This window comes from Meleagris gallopavo, chromosome 15 (assembly GCF_905368555.1).
Source record: "Meleagris gallopavo chromosome 15, MGAL_WU_HG_1.1, whole genome shotgun sequence".
Classification (NCBI taxonomy): domain Eukaryota; kingdom Metazoa; phylum Chordata; class Aves; order Galliformes; family Phasianidae; genus Meleagris; species Meleagris gallopavo.
Window position 1 is genome coordinate 3158640 of NC_139418.1, and position 15027 is coordinate 3173666.

The window sequence follows — 15027 nt, forward strand, 5'->3', positions numbered from 1 at the left end:
CTACCTGAGCCCCTTAAGCAAAGCTGGTCAGGCTCAGCTTTACTGTTGCGTTCACTGATTCTGCTTTGAATGACCTACTCACTAAAGCCCTCCCAGCAGGGCCTCGTTTTGAGCAGTAACTTCACAATTCCACTTGAAATTCAGTTGAGCAAAGATGTTGGTTACCCACAGCTCACAGGCAGGCATCCCAGGGCTCACCATGGCTTATAGAGCATTGCCTGGAGTCCTCGGCTTCCACTCAGGCAAATACCTGAAGTCATTCTGACTTCAGAAGGGAAAACAACCATACAATTACATGGAACAAATATAACAAAAACGAAAAACCAAAGCATCACAGAAGCTGTAAGACTGGAGAGATTGTTTGAAGGGGAATCAGCACTAAAGGAGGAAGCAGCATTACATGTGCATCTCATGGTGGAATATTTCATTTGTCGAGCTAATGCAAAGCCCACAGATCCTTCTCTGAACAATAGAAGGTTTTAGCTTCATTGGGAAGTTACTTGTTCCAGTGAAATAAAGAGAATTTGAAAACCTGATTTTTTCTTCAGAAGACTCTTCTGCAGCAAACTCTGGTATAATACACTAAAGCAGATTACCAATAGTAATTCCTTCAGCTTTAAGTACAAGCAAGCTGGTGCCAGGAATTGTACTAATGCATCACCCAGACAGCAAGATCACCCTGTTTTAGAGGGCAACTGAGACAACAGTCACTTCAGCAGAATAAAGGGGGATTATTAGAAAAGAAACTTCACTGCAAACTCTTCTAGACATGTCTGCATGCATTGGTTGCTTTCTTCTCTTCCCAGAAGCAGCAGTGAGAGCTGGGAGGGATTGGAACCAGCAGGCAGCAGTGATGTGTAGGGTGGGAAACACAAGGGACCTGTTTGGACAGCACAAGGTGTGTGCATGAGCACAAGCTGACAAGGATTCCACACCTCCCACTTGCAGTGGGTCAGTTTTCTAAGCTTTAAGTTCCCATTTAAGGAAGCTGTAGTTCTTCCTATTAACGGTACCAGAGCAGTTTTGCATCTGGGCTCTAAGATGGCAGATTTGGAGAAAGCTTGGCAAACTGAAAACTCCTGTTAAGCATTATGTTGGCTCTCTCAAATACTCTCACTTAATAAAAAACAGATGGGGACAGAACACACACACAAATTGACTTACTATAACATTGCTGAAAAGGTGAAGTTAGATTATATTTGTAAGGTCTAAAACCTGGTCCCTTGGTTTATGTGGATGCAGAATTTCCTGTCCCCCAAACTCCCGGAACACATTGGGATGAAATCATTTTCTGCTGCGACACTGATCACATCCATTCAGTACAGAGGTTGAGCAACACAAAACTGAGTAAGTTGCCTTTGGGACAGCGAGGCAATTTTGTTGCTGTCATTCCTGAACTTGCATGTACTTAATTGAGGTTACCCTCAAGAAAGACATACCTTTAAAAGATTAAGTTATGATTTTACTATCTATTGGTGCACAGTTTCTTAAAGGAAGTCAGACCTACTCACACAGGCCAGGTCCCCTCCACCAGCCTGGGTTTTAAGAGCAACCCATTCCACAGTCCTGTAGCTTCCAGCACTACTAAAACTGCAGCTTAAGCAGCACACTGTAGAATTAAATGCATACATTTCAACTGCTATTTTAAAAACACACTAAATACTACCAAAGGCATAGGAATTTTAAGCCCACCTCACCAGGCCCCTGCCTTACACCAGTTATGCAACTGTGGGTGTGCAAAGATAATTTAAGTCCCCTTCCAACAATATTTTGTGCTGCTACAACAATAAAGGACTTGAAAAGTTTCTGAAATTCATAGGACACTTGGATATTACCAACTAAATCCTGCTGGCACAATATATAAACCAGAAAATCCTCTGCATCTTGGTTCTCAGGATTATCCAGGACCACTTTCCTAAAGTCATTTGTAGCCACTGTCTGCAAGTACAGCTGTGCCTGCATTTCTCATTCCGGATCATTCCTCACCTCTTTCCATAACAGCCTAAGAAAATAAAGTTAGCTTTATACCAACTCTTAAAACTAGGAAAATCATTCCAGAGTCCAAGTTGGAATCAAGAGCATAAAAATGCAAATAAACAAGAGTGCTAACTATGAAGTGACAATGACAAGCTCCAGTAAGTAAGTGGAAACACACAATTTCACACTGGACAGGGGAAAGCAACAGTTTAACTGACAGAGAGCAAGGCAATCTGTAACTGTAAGCAGCATTCCAGCATCAATATAAATGCACAATTAACTAATGTGTATTTATTTGGAGATCAATATTTCTCCTTTTGCACAGAGCATTTTAAAGTGTAGGAGGAGAAGGAAATAGCTGTAAGCTTAAAGTCCAGCATAACAGATTTAATAGCCTTCACTCAGATATATTAGGAAGCTATTAAATGTCTCCATATAGGTGACTATTGGAGGTTTGCCATATCTTTCACTGAACTCAGGCCAAGACACAAGGAAAAGGGAGAGGGGGGGAAGAATGAGAGGGAACTTAATGGATCCAGCCAAAGAGCTTTTCTCAGTAATCATGTCTGATTGGAAAATTGTTGGGTTCAGAGAACAGAAACCTGAAGCTTTATCAGTAATGAGACATCTCAAGTTCCTAATTAACTGAACACAGAAGTACCATGCATTTCACATCATACGTTCTTGTCACATAAGCCCTTGTTTTCTAATTATTCCCTGAAGGACTACTTTGCCCATGACATGATGGAGAGGGGGCTGGAGAGTCTTCAAAACAAAAATCAACACAGTGCTTAGGAAATACTGCATAGCCTGTGAGGAAACTAGGTTGCTTACCTGTTCAGTTACCCCAATCCTGTCCAATTTCATGTGCAGATGGGTACTGCATCACATGCAACTCTTCCAGCCCATGAGAGGAAGTAAGGCCAGGCTAAATGTGAACCCAAATGACAAAACATTTAATTGCAAGCTTTTCTAGATGAGTACCAAGCAGGAGCTGCACAAAGCCCTCCTCCACATGGGCCAACTGCAATGCAGACCGTTACCAACATATTGACAGCCCTTTCCCTCATTCCTCTGGCAGAACACCAGCATCACCTTTAAGGACAATTTTATTCTTACAGTTCCCCACTGTGTGCATGGGAGTCGGTATCAATTTCCAACTGGGGCCCAAAGACTCCATTGAGAGCTATTGGAAGAACCCCCAGTGCAAAACAGCTTCTGCCCACAGAGGCAGGATTCAGCACCAACGATGATCCCTGCCCTTGATTTCTGCAATCCCAGGAGTTACACAGGCAGAATTGAAAGCCAGGATCCCGAGGTCTGCAGAACCTGGCTCTCTGTGACAACTGACCCCAGTAGGGACTGGACATTACATGTGCCTCAGATGGATCTATTGCCACATATTTGGTTGGGAAGTTCTGTACCTGGTGTTAAATTCACATCTGGGAGACCCAGTATCACCTTTAACCGATCTGACATTCAGAACCAGGAACAGACTTGCATCAATTCATTATATGATATTACTCACCATTTTTCAATTTCTATCACACTTCTACAAATTACTAGGACACAGTCGGGCAGCATTAGAAGTGACAGAAAAGACTATTCACATTTTCTTGTATAAGTTTGTGCAGAAGACAATCTCATGAAAAAGGAATTGTGATGAAATACAGATAAACATTTCCACAGCAAGCTGGGCTGCTGTCCGTATACCAGGCAATGGGCTCAGCCCATCACCAGTGTAGGACAAGCATCCCATAATGCTTTCAGACAGTAACCTGGGCTTGTACATATCTCAGACAGAAAACTCATCCTGTCTGGGGAGACAACATGGGGCAAGAATCCTTGTTGGACACGGAAGCACAAAGCTGACACCATTTCTTAAACAAGATGCTACAATTCTGCAGTGCAACGCATTGTCTGAAATCTCTAACATGCAGATCAAGACTTGCTCCTGTCCTGTTTGAGCAGAAGGGAAAAAACCAATGCCATATCAGGATGGGAAGACTGGATCCCAGATAGGGCACAAAAGCGGGTTAACAGACTTGTCACAGGTGGAAAAAACTGCACAGCCATACAAGCAAGCAGGGAATGCTGAAGAGTAACTGAATGTGATTGAATTTGGATTGAAAAATTTGATATGCATTTGAAATTCTGTATCTCATTAACAACTGCAGTTATAATTATAGTGTTAGCTGGGAAAGGAAACTTTGAGGTGCTGCACTTGCTAGCAGCTACTTCAGAATGTTCTGTGTGCATAGGCTTTATTACATGAGAGTACTGAGAAGGAAACCCCTCCAAGATGCTTGGGCTCCAGGTGATCCTTGAAGGACACAACTCTTTCACGAGCCCAAAAAGTGCAGCAACTCAATCGCAAGGCTGATTTGCCTGTCCTTTCAGAGAGAGTCATCAGCCTGTCCCTGGGTTACAGCATGCTTTCTGGACAGCAGCTATAACAATCTTACCTTCAAGCTAAGCAGATTATTTTCATACAGTATTTTTTTTCAACTTTTTAGTCCAACCTTACAGTATTTATGTCCAAGCAGTAACTTGCCATGCTGTTGTAACTGACACCGCTAAGACTTTGAAAAGGGTCCAGCTGAAATATCTAGCAAGTCTGGGCCCGGCTATTTCCATGCATAACCCCTGTTGTCATTATCAGCAAGACCGTGTATTACACCCAGTTGCAGGAGCAGAGAGAGGACTCCCCAGCCAGCAATAACTATAGTAAGCTCTTGTTCATCCCACGCTGGAATGATCCTTAAATCATTTCAACAGAATAAGCCAGGAAAGCCTGACTTATTCCATGGCAAACGTGGCATTCACTTTAAAAGCCCCAAATTCTATTCTACTAAATGCCTCACTTTGCAGTTTCCTCCATCTTCTCATACTGAGACTTGATGGTTCTGGTTGCACAGAATCACAGTAGATGAAGCTGGAATGCACAACTCAGAGCAGGGCTAACTGCAGCAGGTTGCTCAGAGCAGTTTGTTGACCCGCTGGAGTCAACAACAAACCTTCTGCTGACTTCAGTTGCCAACTTATCTGGCATAATCCCACTCATTATTTAGGCTCATAAATACTTTAGAAGATCATGGAGGCTGTTAATATACTATACTTAAGAGAGTTTGATTCACTGGTATGGGAATAGTACGTTAATCATTCAGCATAAGTTGGAGTCAACTGTATATTTATCAATTCTCCCTGTTCCGTTTGAAGGCCAAAGCTAATGTAAATCTCTCAAATATGCTTTCATAATTCACAATTTAAGAAGCACAATTTGTTTTCTGTTTGTACTGAATTTATCTAGGTGCTTTGGCTTTAAGATTTGGTAAATGACATCAAAGACCTTAAGACCTAATTAAATATCCTTGTAGAGAGTTACTAACTGAATCAAACTGAAAACTGCAGAAAGGTCACACAGTATGATTATATTACAGAAAATGCTTTCAGAAGATACTAGTAGTGTTTCAGTTAGCTCTTTAGAAAGCCTCTACCAGATTTATATTATCTATAACCAAAGCCTGGAGGAGAATTTTGCATTAGGAAGGTTCCACTTCAATGGAAAGACAACAGAATTATTTTTTTTAAGAAGTCTAACAAACTCAGTAATTAAGAGCAAACAAACTTGGCAGAGCAACGTTTTCTCACCCATCACTCCACATATAGATAGTTACATCCACAAGAGGCATGAGCTTAAAAGGAAGAGCTAATACTTTGTGGCTAAACCCAAGCAGTTCAGGCAGGGAAAGCAAGTTGTGTTGCTTTGCATCCTCTTGCTTCTGTTGACAGACTCAAAGCCAGAACAAACATGTGCCAGCCCAATTCTGGCCAATAAGACCACGAACCTAAAAGAAACGCTTCATGTTATTTACTACACTAACTGCTGTAAGCTAGTTCCCTCCTCGTTAGGCCTGGCAAAAACAGCAGTACATTAATAGGATAGCACTGCAGATGCAGCACAGCAGAAAGCTGCTTTCCTCCCTCGTGCTTGCTGATTTTGGCAAGGCAACCACATCCACATTTGAAGATGTTTCCTGTCCCATATTTCCAAATGCATTATAGTTGTTATAGTTCTTTGCAATTCCTATTCTATAGGAAGACTTTAGACAGAACGTCTTAGCTGTTTTTATCACAGCAGGGTTAACAGACCTTATGGCCACGATAACTGCACCATGGATAAAACCTATATGTAGGAGCAAGCTGTGGGAGGTGAAACCATACCAACGAGATGTGACAGCTTGTTTGTACAGCTCTTTTATTATTCACTTGGTGTCCTGTAAGTGCTAAATAGTGCATAGCATTAGTTCTTTGCTTAACTACAATCCAAATTAAAGTGGTATTTACTAGAGGGCTGATGCTTTAATTAAAAAGAAAACATTTCATAACTAAGACACAGCCATGAAATGCAATTACACAAATCTTCAGAGAGAGCTGAAAACTATGGTCAGCTCATAGAAGAGGGAGGCTGAGCCCAGTCTCCTTCAGCAACTCCTATTAGTCCCCATGCATTTCCTTGCAGAAGGCAGTGAGTTTCAATATTAAGCTCATACTTGTGATCTGGATAGCCATTTTATCCTTAATATATCACATAACCAACTAATAAATACACACCATTTAAAAGATTTTTTCTATTTTTGTTATTATTGTTACTTTTTTTAAAACCTCAAAGTGTTCTGCTTTAGCATGTTCCAGTTAATTATTCTGTAACAGTCAGGGTTTCAAATAGAAATGCATACAGAGCAGCATGATTAAAAGTCAACATGATAATAGTGCCCTGCATATTGTAGTGCTAATTGGATTTCTTAATTGGATTGGATTGAAAGGGTTCAGTTCTATCTTTGCTGAGGGGAAAAAGAAATGAGACAAAACGAGAAAGAACTAAATATCTCTATATTAAATATTCCACTCTCAGTTTTCCCACACAACTCACAGGCAATGTTCAACAAGTCACCCATGTCCCCAAGCAGCTCAAACAGATTCTGACACCACTTAAGAACACAAAACATTACTCACGAACCAATCTTAACTAATACTATGCAGAACTTTCACTGAAGCCTTCACCAAATGGAAGAAGACTTCAGTCTGCCACAAAAAAAACAACAACAACAAAAAAACAGATAATCCAAGATGCAATTATATCCAGGCATGAAGATATAAAAACAAGAAATGCAAAGTACTGATTTAATATGAATTCTAGCTGCTTTGTTCTCAGAAACCATAACGAAACTCTGAAGACAGAAAAGAGATTGCTCAAATTCTAAGTCTTCACCTCAAAGCTGATCTACACCTGATGCTACAGGATCTAACAGCCACAGCTGCAGTCCCCAACTGTCCAAACAGCAACTTGCAGTTTGTTTCTGCAAGTCTCAGACCTGAACATAACGCTCCTTCTGCAAATCTTTATCACTTACACAACAGAAGGAGAAGTTAGCAAGAAGGGCAACATGGCATGGATACTACCCAACTTTGTCCTCAACACAGCACAGTAAGCAACCTCCCTGGTCAATGAATTAACCCTCATGTTTTAGAGGTCAGGGTGATATTATGAATAATTTTAAAAAGGAACACAGTCTCTAACAATCTTCAGAACAGATTCTGAAATGCATGGTGTGAAATGCTCTTAGCTCCACTTGTTCAAATGGAAGGTACCCTGTGCTTCCCCCAGGGCACAACCAGGGCCATCCTGCACTGATGGTCAGGGATTAACTTTCATTTCCAGTCTTCCTCCCTCCTGACCAAAAGACATGCTGTGGGACAGAAGCAAACAGCCAGCATATCCTAGAACAAAAGGATTAGGATAAAATCCTGCACCACAGTATCAGACTGCTAAGCTATTGGCTCCCGCAGAATGGAAATAAATGTGTCACCAAGCAGGCTGATTGCAAATTAAAGAATTGCTGAATCAGAATATACTAGTAATGAATAGGCTTAGTTGAAGAGAAACCATGCTTTGTTTCAAGCAGAACTGTATTATTGATTTTCTTGAAGTATATGGTTAATTTACACACAGACTTGACAACACTGAAATAGGAGTTTAAATTATTTGAACGTATGGATACTTCTAGCAACAGGAGAATTGAGATTTAAAACTGTTTCCATCCATTGTTATAAACAGAGTAAGCTTCATTCTGCTTTCTGAACAAGGTTGCGCACAGAGACAGGTTACAATTAAAGGAACTCTCATACTTCCATGGAAGAATGCAACTGCGTGTGAACTCTGGGGATTAAAGGTCTTCCACCCCTCTCAAAAGGCGGCACAGCAACACGTGTGCTGCATCCCCAGCCACAGCTAGTTCTGCTCTGCAGCACCCCCCATGAGACTCACATATCTGCTGTCACTAAGCAATCTGTTCCACAACACAGGGAAGATGCTTTGGTGACTACATTTGGATGCAGCCCTTATTGAAAAAGTTCAAAATCTTCCACCTCTTCTCCTGCCTGCTCCTTGCCACAGATGACAGCCTGCATGAGCAGCCTCTGCTCCTTCCTAATTGCAAGGAAAACAAACCAGCACACCCATCTGAATCCCCACTTCTTCCTTCCCTGTCCCCCAACCAATATGTGAATCTCTTCTCTGTACCATCTACCAGGTCAGCAGAAGTTCAAGAGCAACTCTGTCAGCCCTGGGGAAATGCCACCTTGAGAAATTTCCTGCAGATCTCACAGCCAGGTCCTGTTATTCACAGCACACCACTGTCAGTATCCGTCTCTGCTTTGCAGCCTGGTGCTGTGCAGGCCCTATCTAATGGGCACACAGCACATTAGTGCCCACAAGCCAGGACACACCAGGAGAGCCAAGCAATCGTTTCAGATGAACATGGGTAACCACAAGTCAATGCATGACTCATCTCCCAGTTGCTGTGTCTTGGAACTGCACAAGTCCAAGCCTTCCTCTGACAGCCCTGAGCAGCAGTGGTTGTGAGCAGCACGGCCAGCTCGCAGGCACAGTTCTGCCAGCCAGGAACTGGGGACCAGCTGCAGCCCCCCACATCTCAACAACAGTGCTGTTCCTGCACCTGACCAAAAATCTGAGTTCAGAAAGCCGATTCCATCCTTCCCAGATCTACCCAAGGTTAATCTCAGGCTTTTCTCTTTTAAAACACCAGCACAGCTGAACAGCACTACCTTCAGTTGCTTCTCAGTATCGTTTTATAACAACAACCAGAGACTGATCATTCGAAAAGATGGATTGAAGCAGGCTGGAGTGTGACTTCAAGCTGCTCCCCACAGTGACAGCAAATGGCACATATTATGGGCACAGTGAGATTTGAGACATGAGAGCTCAGCAGTAGCATCATGGGATCAGGGTCTGCAGGAGATTTTCCTTTAATGAGCCATTTGTTTGTTTTAAACATGATTCATGTAAAGGCACATGAACCACAGTAAATTCAGATGAGTTCTCTCACACGTTTATGAAAGCTGAATTACTTTCTACAACCACTAAACAGTACTGGCTTAAGTGAAAAGTCTCAGGTCTGACAATTTACTTTCCAAGTCCCTATCATTCTAAATGCGAAAACTGTCATCTAAGAACAGGAAACAAGTGCTTCAAGGCCACTCTGGAGATATACCTGCTTACGTCATGCCATAACTTGGCATAATTTCCTGGTAGCAGCCCCTTTACATTCTCACTAGAACAAGTGCTTAAGACCTGATACAAACACACACATGCAGTGGCAAGTCATCTAACTACACTGTGCTATTGGTATGCATGTAGAAACGTGATGCAATGCTGCAGACATCTGTGATGCTCTAGTGCTCACGTTCAGAATTATTTGAGAGTAAAGAAGAAAGCTAACTTGGAGGTAACTCTGCTGTGCTGTTTGCAATGCTATTTACAGGACAGCTCTGCTTAGTTCATGGAGTCTGACCACTGAAGAGTCCAAGTCTCTGCTTATATAACTCTGACAGGGAACCTGGCCTAAAATACTTGAGGAATATTATACCTGCAGCAAGAAAACCCAAGAATTTCTCCCTCCACAGGTGGCTGGTAGCAAGTGTTAGGGTTCTAACAACAACTGCCATTAAAACTACTTTAGAAAACTTGGTTCAGTCCAGCAGTCTGAAATTCAAAAGACAAGACTTACTTTTTAACAAGAATAAACAGTACAATGTATCTGAAATGGGATTCTTGTGGGATTTTTTGATGTACGTTCTCATCAAAAGCTCTGTTCTCAAATACATTTCATGGTTCATTCCTCCTAAGAAGCACTCCTTATCTGCTGAACCACCAGGCTGGTAGGCTGAACAAAACACGGTTTCCTTCAGCTCTTTCAGCACGCTGTGCAGGAGGAAGGCAGAACACCAGGCTTACCCTTACCCCAGGGGCAGCCTTGCTGCAGTGCAGCACCAGCCTCACCAGGCCCACTGTGCAGCAAGGACAGCGTGAGTTAGCCTGGGACAGAAACCCAGCCTCAAAGTGGAGGTGTTTAAGCTGTTAAACACAAAAAATTCAAGTCATTCATCCTTGCTGCTATTTTAACTTAAATTAATCAGCTCTGTTGGGCCACCTTTCATTAAGGCTTTTCTTTCTGAAGCTGCATCCACCAGCTCTGCTGCCAATTCAGCTGGGGCTGTAAGGAAGTTTAATGACTTGGTATAAGGCAGAGATCACGGTGAGGCATATTACAAGTCTGCCTGTTAGGAGATTAATGAAGACAAGGCCTGGATCTTCCAGAGAAAAGGGACAATACAAGATTTTACGACAGAGACAGGAACAGAGCAAGGATTTGCTCTTATCCCACTTTTACTCCTCAGTCTTAGATAACACATTTCTGAATATGTTCACCTACAGATTAGATGCCACAATGCAGTTTTCTCCTAGGCACTGTGCAAGCAGCTGTGATGTTCCAGGTGACCAGGTAGCTTTGTAATGAGGAGCAGCAGCCTGGGAACAAGACACGTGCAGGGAAGCTTCCCACATACCAAGTACCTCAGCCTGCATCATCTGCTTCAAGCCCACTCTTCCAAGGGTTAGGCAGAATGAGGATTAAACTTGTTTGCACTAAGTTGGATATAGCAATAAACCTATGTGGTGGTTGGCTACCAATCAGATTTCTGTTCAACACTTATCTCTTTCTCCCCTCCTCTGAACAAGTGGTGACAAGAAATACAAAAGCAGTGAGTTCTGGCTGATTAAGAAAACATTTTAAGGAAATAATTTTTTTTTTACTCTGCACCTTTTCAGCTTTTCTGAGCAAATAGTTTACTTTTGCAATAGCTGACTGTGCCACTAAGTTTAGAACTTAGATTGCTTTGCTCCCTTTGCTTTTATATCCCTATTATATCCCTTGTGAACAGGATAAACAAACAGACCATCAATATTGTTGCTCAGCAGTTTACTGATTTATAGAGAGACTTCTGCAGCAGTGTTACTTACGCCTGCTAGAATTAAGCTTTTTCCCAAGGCTCCTGCATTAAGGAGAATTAAGAAATCGTTGGTTTCCTTCTGAGTGAAATCATGCAGTCAGATTCAATTTGCATCATCTTCTAAACATAATTTAGTACAAACAGCTCGGAGGAGAAATCTGATTTCTTGCAGGCAACGATTTCCTCTCAGGATGATGTGCCCCCAGCAGTCCCCAGGGCATCCCCCCACCTGAACAGCACTTGGAGCACTGCCCAGCCCAGGCTTCACCCACACCCAGCACAAACAGCCTGTGGGCAGCACCAAGGAGGGAGACATGAGCCCACTTGTGCTTCTGGGCAAGGTCTCCCAAGTTCAGCCAGGACAACGGTCATTCCTGCAGTGCGAGTTAAAACCTCTCAGCTCCAAAGGCAACACTTTTCTTTATACCACTGACGTCCTCCACAAAGGCAAATGGACATTTCATCTTACGTCCTGGGACAGCACAATCATTTGTGTTGCTCACCATTAACCAAAAGACTTCAATGCATCAATTTTTAAGATCACCAATTCGGCTAAATGGTTGCTGTGTGCATTTGTTTTTTAAATATACCTCTTAAGCACGCACAGACACCAAGATCACACACCTCTGTTTTCCTCCATGCAATCTCAACTTCCTAACCAAGAGAACCACATTCTCTTTCAACAAGTTCTAAAGAGCAAATTCAATTCTGAATTTCCCAGCTTTCAGCCCTCAGCTTTACGCGGTCTCATCACAAACTACTTCTCACCTCTTCTCACATCAGAAACTCCAACAGATAACAGTCATTCCTGTGCACTGTATTTTATCACAACAGTCCGTTTCCTTTATCAGCCTTTACACTTCCTCAATTTCAGTTTTGCAGCCTGAAGCATCTATTTAAACCCCTCCCGGTGTTTTTTTCCTTCTTCTCAAAAAGATTCCTACTTGAAAGCATGAACTGAGAACGATGAAGCCTCATTCAGCTCTCCCTGTAAGAATCTGTTACAACTCACCGCTGTTTTCAGGTTTTTATCCACATGATGCCCTTTGGTGCGAAAGGTCCATTTGGCCATTTTGAGTCACCTGCCCTGGTTCTGCCCCCTCCTGTCTCCTTGTGCCCCCCAACCCCTCACTGGCAGGACAGGACAAGAAGCTGAAATGTCCTTGGCTCTGTGCAGTGGTGATCAGCAACAACTGAAACACTGCTGCGTTATCTACAGTGTTTTTCTCCTACAGCCAAAATATAGCATCATTCTAGGCACTGTATAAGAAAAACAACTCCATCCCAGCTACAATCAGGACACGAGCATGCCCACCTTGCTAACCAGGACACCTGCCTTCCTCCACACACCAACCACGGGGACAGGCCACCTGCAGCTCTCAGGGAGATTCCTCCCCTCTCTCCCTAAGGGCAAAGTGCACTCCTTCCAGAAGAGGCATTTCCAGGTTGAAGGCACGACCTCTAGCATAAAAATTAGGCAATTTTATTTATGAGTATATACCTCTGGATTTAGATGGTACTCGGATGATATTTGCAGAGGCACCCAATGGCAGTCCTCATTCTCTGAGCACAGCAGAACACCAAAGCAGCATTTGTTCACAAACAACTGGTTCCTAGCTCCAAATCCACATGCTAAGGTGTCAGACTGGACACAAGACACCCATCATAGCTGAGCACCTCAGAAATTTATCTAAAGCCTGGGCTACATTAGGGTATGCAAGTATAAGAAGCCTGGCCTAATCGTACTGCCATTTACAAACTTTTCCTGCAGCTCACCTAGCAGCAACTAGAATAAATCAAGCTATCTGTGAAGAGTAAGGGATATCTATGCAAGCACAAACGGCAATAGCTGGAGCTCATCACCACCTGTAATTCTGACAGATTCACACAGTGCAGCATGAAACTGTTTTCAACTTTATGTGATGTAAGTGGTGAGGCTTCATTATTTGAAAACAATCTTTAAGATAAACTAAGTGGAGAAAGGATAAACAGACAAACATCTAGATATACCATATCAAACACAACAGTGAGCCTCAGCTACATTCATCTTAATACTGCCATTTTGATGCCCTGCATTATAATAGCAAAACCACGCAGGCCTGAACTTAGGAGGAGGTCCTCAAGCACTGCTTGAGAAGGATGCAAATATTGTGGCTCCCTTTGTAACACACAGGCTTTGCTTTGTACCTCAGGAGCAAACCAGTAAATTCTCCTGAATGCAACAGCACACAAATCTGCACCACATTTTACTTTCCTCAAATGTTACTTGGTGGAGTTTGAATAGGACAGGGAGGCTTCTAATAGAGCACACAGTGTTCTGCAGACAGCTGCTGCCTCCTGCCACTGCATATCACCATGCTTGATATTTCCCACGTCTTTTCCCACCAACAATGGAAAAGAGCCCTAAAAGAGACCTAACACAGAAAAGAAGAACAGCAGTGCCATCCTACCTGGAAGTGAGAGCAGTGGACAACTCTCATGCCTTCCAGAGAACGCAGATGTCACCCAGTGTTATCTTATGTGATCTTCTGACCAAATATTATCTGCTTACAGGACATCCAGAATACCACAAAGAACACCCTGTAGCTCTGTTTTTAGGAGATGAAAGTTTGGCCTCAGGGCATCCTGATGCAGCCTGCTCTTGGCTAAGCTATCACTTCCCTGAAGGCAATTAAACAGGGTCAGCAATATAATTTATCCATTCTTAAATTACAGTGCAGAAATGTTGCACAGAGAACCACAAAGTGTGTGAGATTCAGCAGTGACCTGGGAGCTCGATTATTAAACACGCAGGGGAGCATATTATCTGAGTGCATTTCACATTAATGCTAATAGCACGTTGAAAAGAAAATACACCCTGTAAGCTTTCATTGCTCACTTTCTCCCTTGCCCTTTGACAAACGAGTTGCTGATGCAGACTCAGAGGTAGGCAATACATCCACTTCTCACTGTAGCAGTACTTGAGAAAACCAAACGGCCTTTTTCTTTCAAGTGCAGTCACTGCTGCATCTCACACTGGTTTTTCATAATGTCCTGCTTTCAAGAAGCTAAGTTGCTGCTGGTATTTGATGACAGACTCACATACTAACACACACCGACAGAAAGGACAGCCCTCCTTCTTCCATCCCCCCTCACTGTCCCCAGCTTTGTAACAGCAGAGGTGCTTGTCTGATGCTGTGGAGAGCCAACTCACTCCTCTTGAGCAGAAAAAAAAAAATCATTATTTCTAACTTAAAAGGAAAGCCAGGTAATTCCTAAACTGCTTCTCACTCTGAAAGAGATTGACTCTTTTCTACAGCCAGTTGGCATCCTGGTGGCATTCCAAGTGTGTAATTAGATTCTGGCCATTTGCATTCCCAGAACACCTCTCTGTAAGACACAGCAGTTTTATTTTGTGTCTTAAACCAACTGCAGCAGAGGTGTGAGGTATCACTTCACCAGTAGTCAAGTGCTGCTGATAAACAAGGCAGCTCTGAGTAAGGAAAATATCACTAAAGAAAGAAAAAAAAAAAAGGAAAATCACAGGTGTTGTAATGAATGATTTGGGTATCACACCGCTCACAGGAAAGGGAGAGCAAGTCCTTCATGCCTGTCCAACAGGACCGCTTCTTGGGAAGATGCCACGTCTCCACGAAGGGCACAGAAAAGCAAAATTAATTTATGGGACACGAGTCACCA

At 42.7% G+C, this 15027-nt stretch overlaps 1 protein-coding gene across 8 annotated transcripts in view; it reads right to left on the reverse strand.

The window, feature by feature from the left end:
• Positions 1-15027, reverse strand: part of LOC100551480 (A-type potassium channel modulatory protein KCNIP1) — a 371266-nt gene that overhangs the window by 53542 nt on the left and 302697 nt on the right. The window contains exon 1 of one of the 8 annotated variants that reach the window (XM_085236513.1): positions 2812-2958. The exons of 6 other annotated variants lie outside the window; for them this stretch is intronic. The gene's annotated coding sequence lies outside the window, so the exon portion shown is untranslated. Of the gene's footprint in view, positions 1-1164; positions 1287-2811; positions 2959-15027 lie in introns of those variants that run through there. One more of the 8 variants, XM_085236514.1, reaches the window with a different exon arrangement.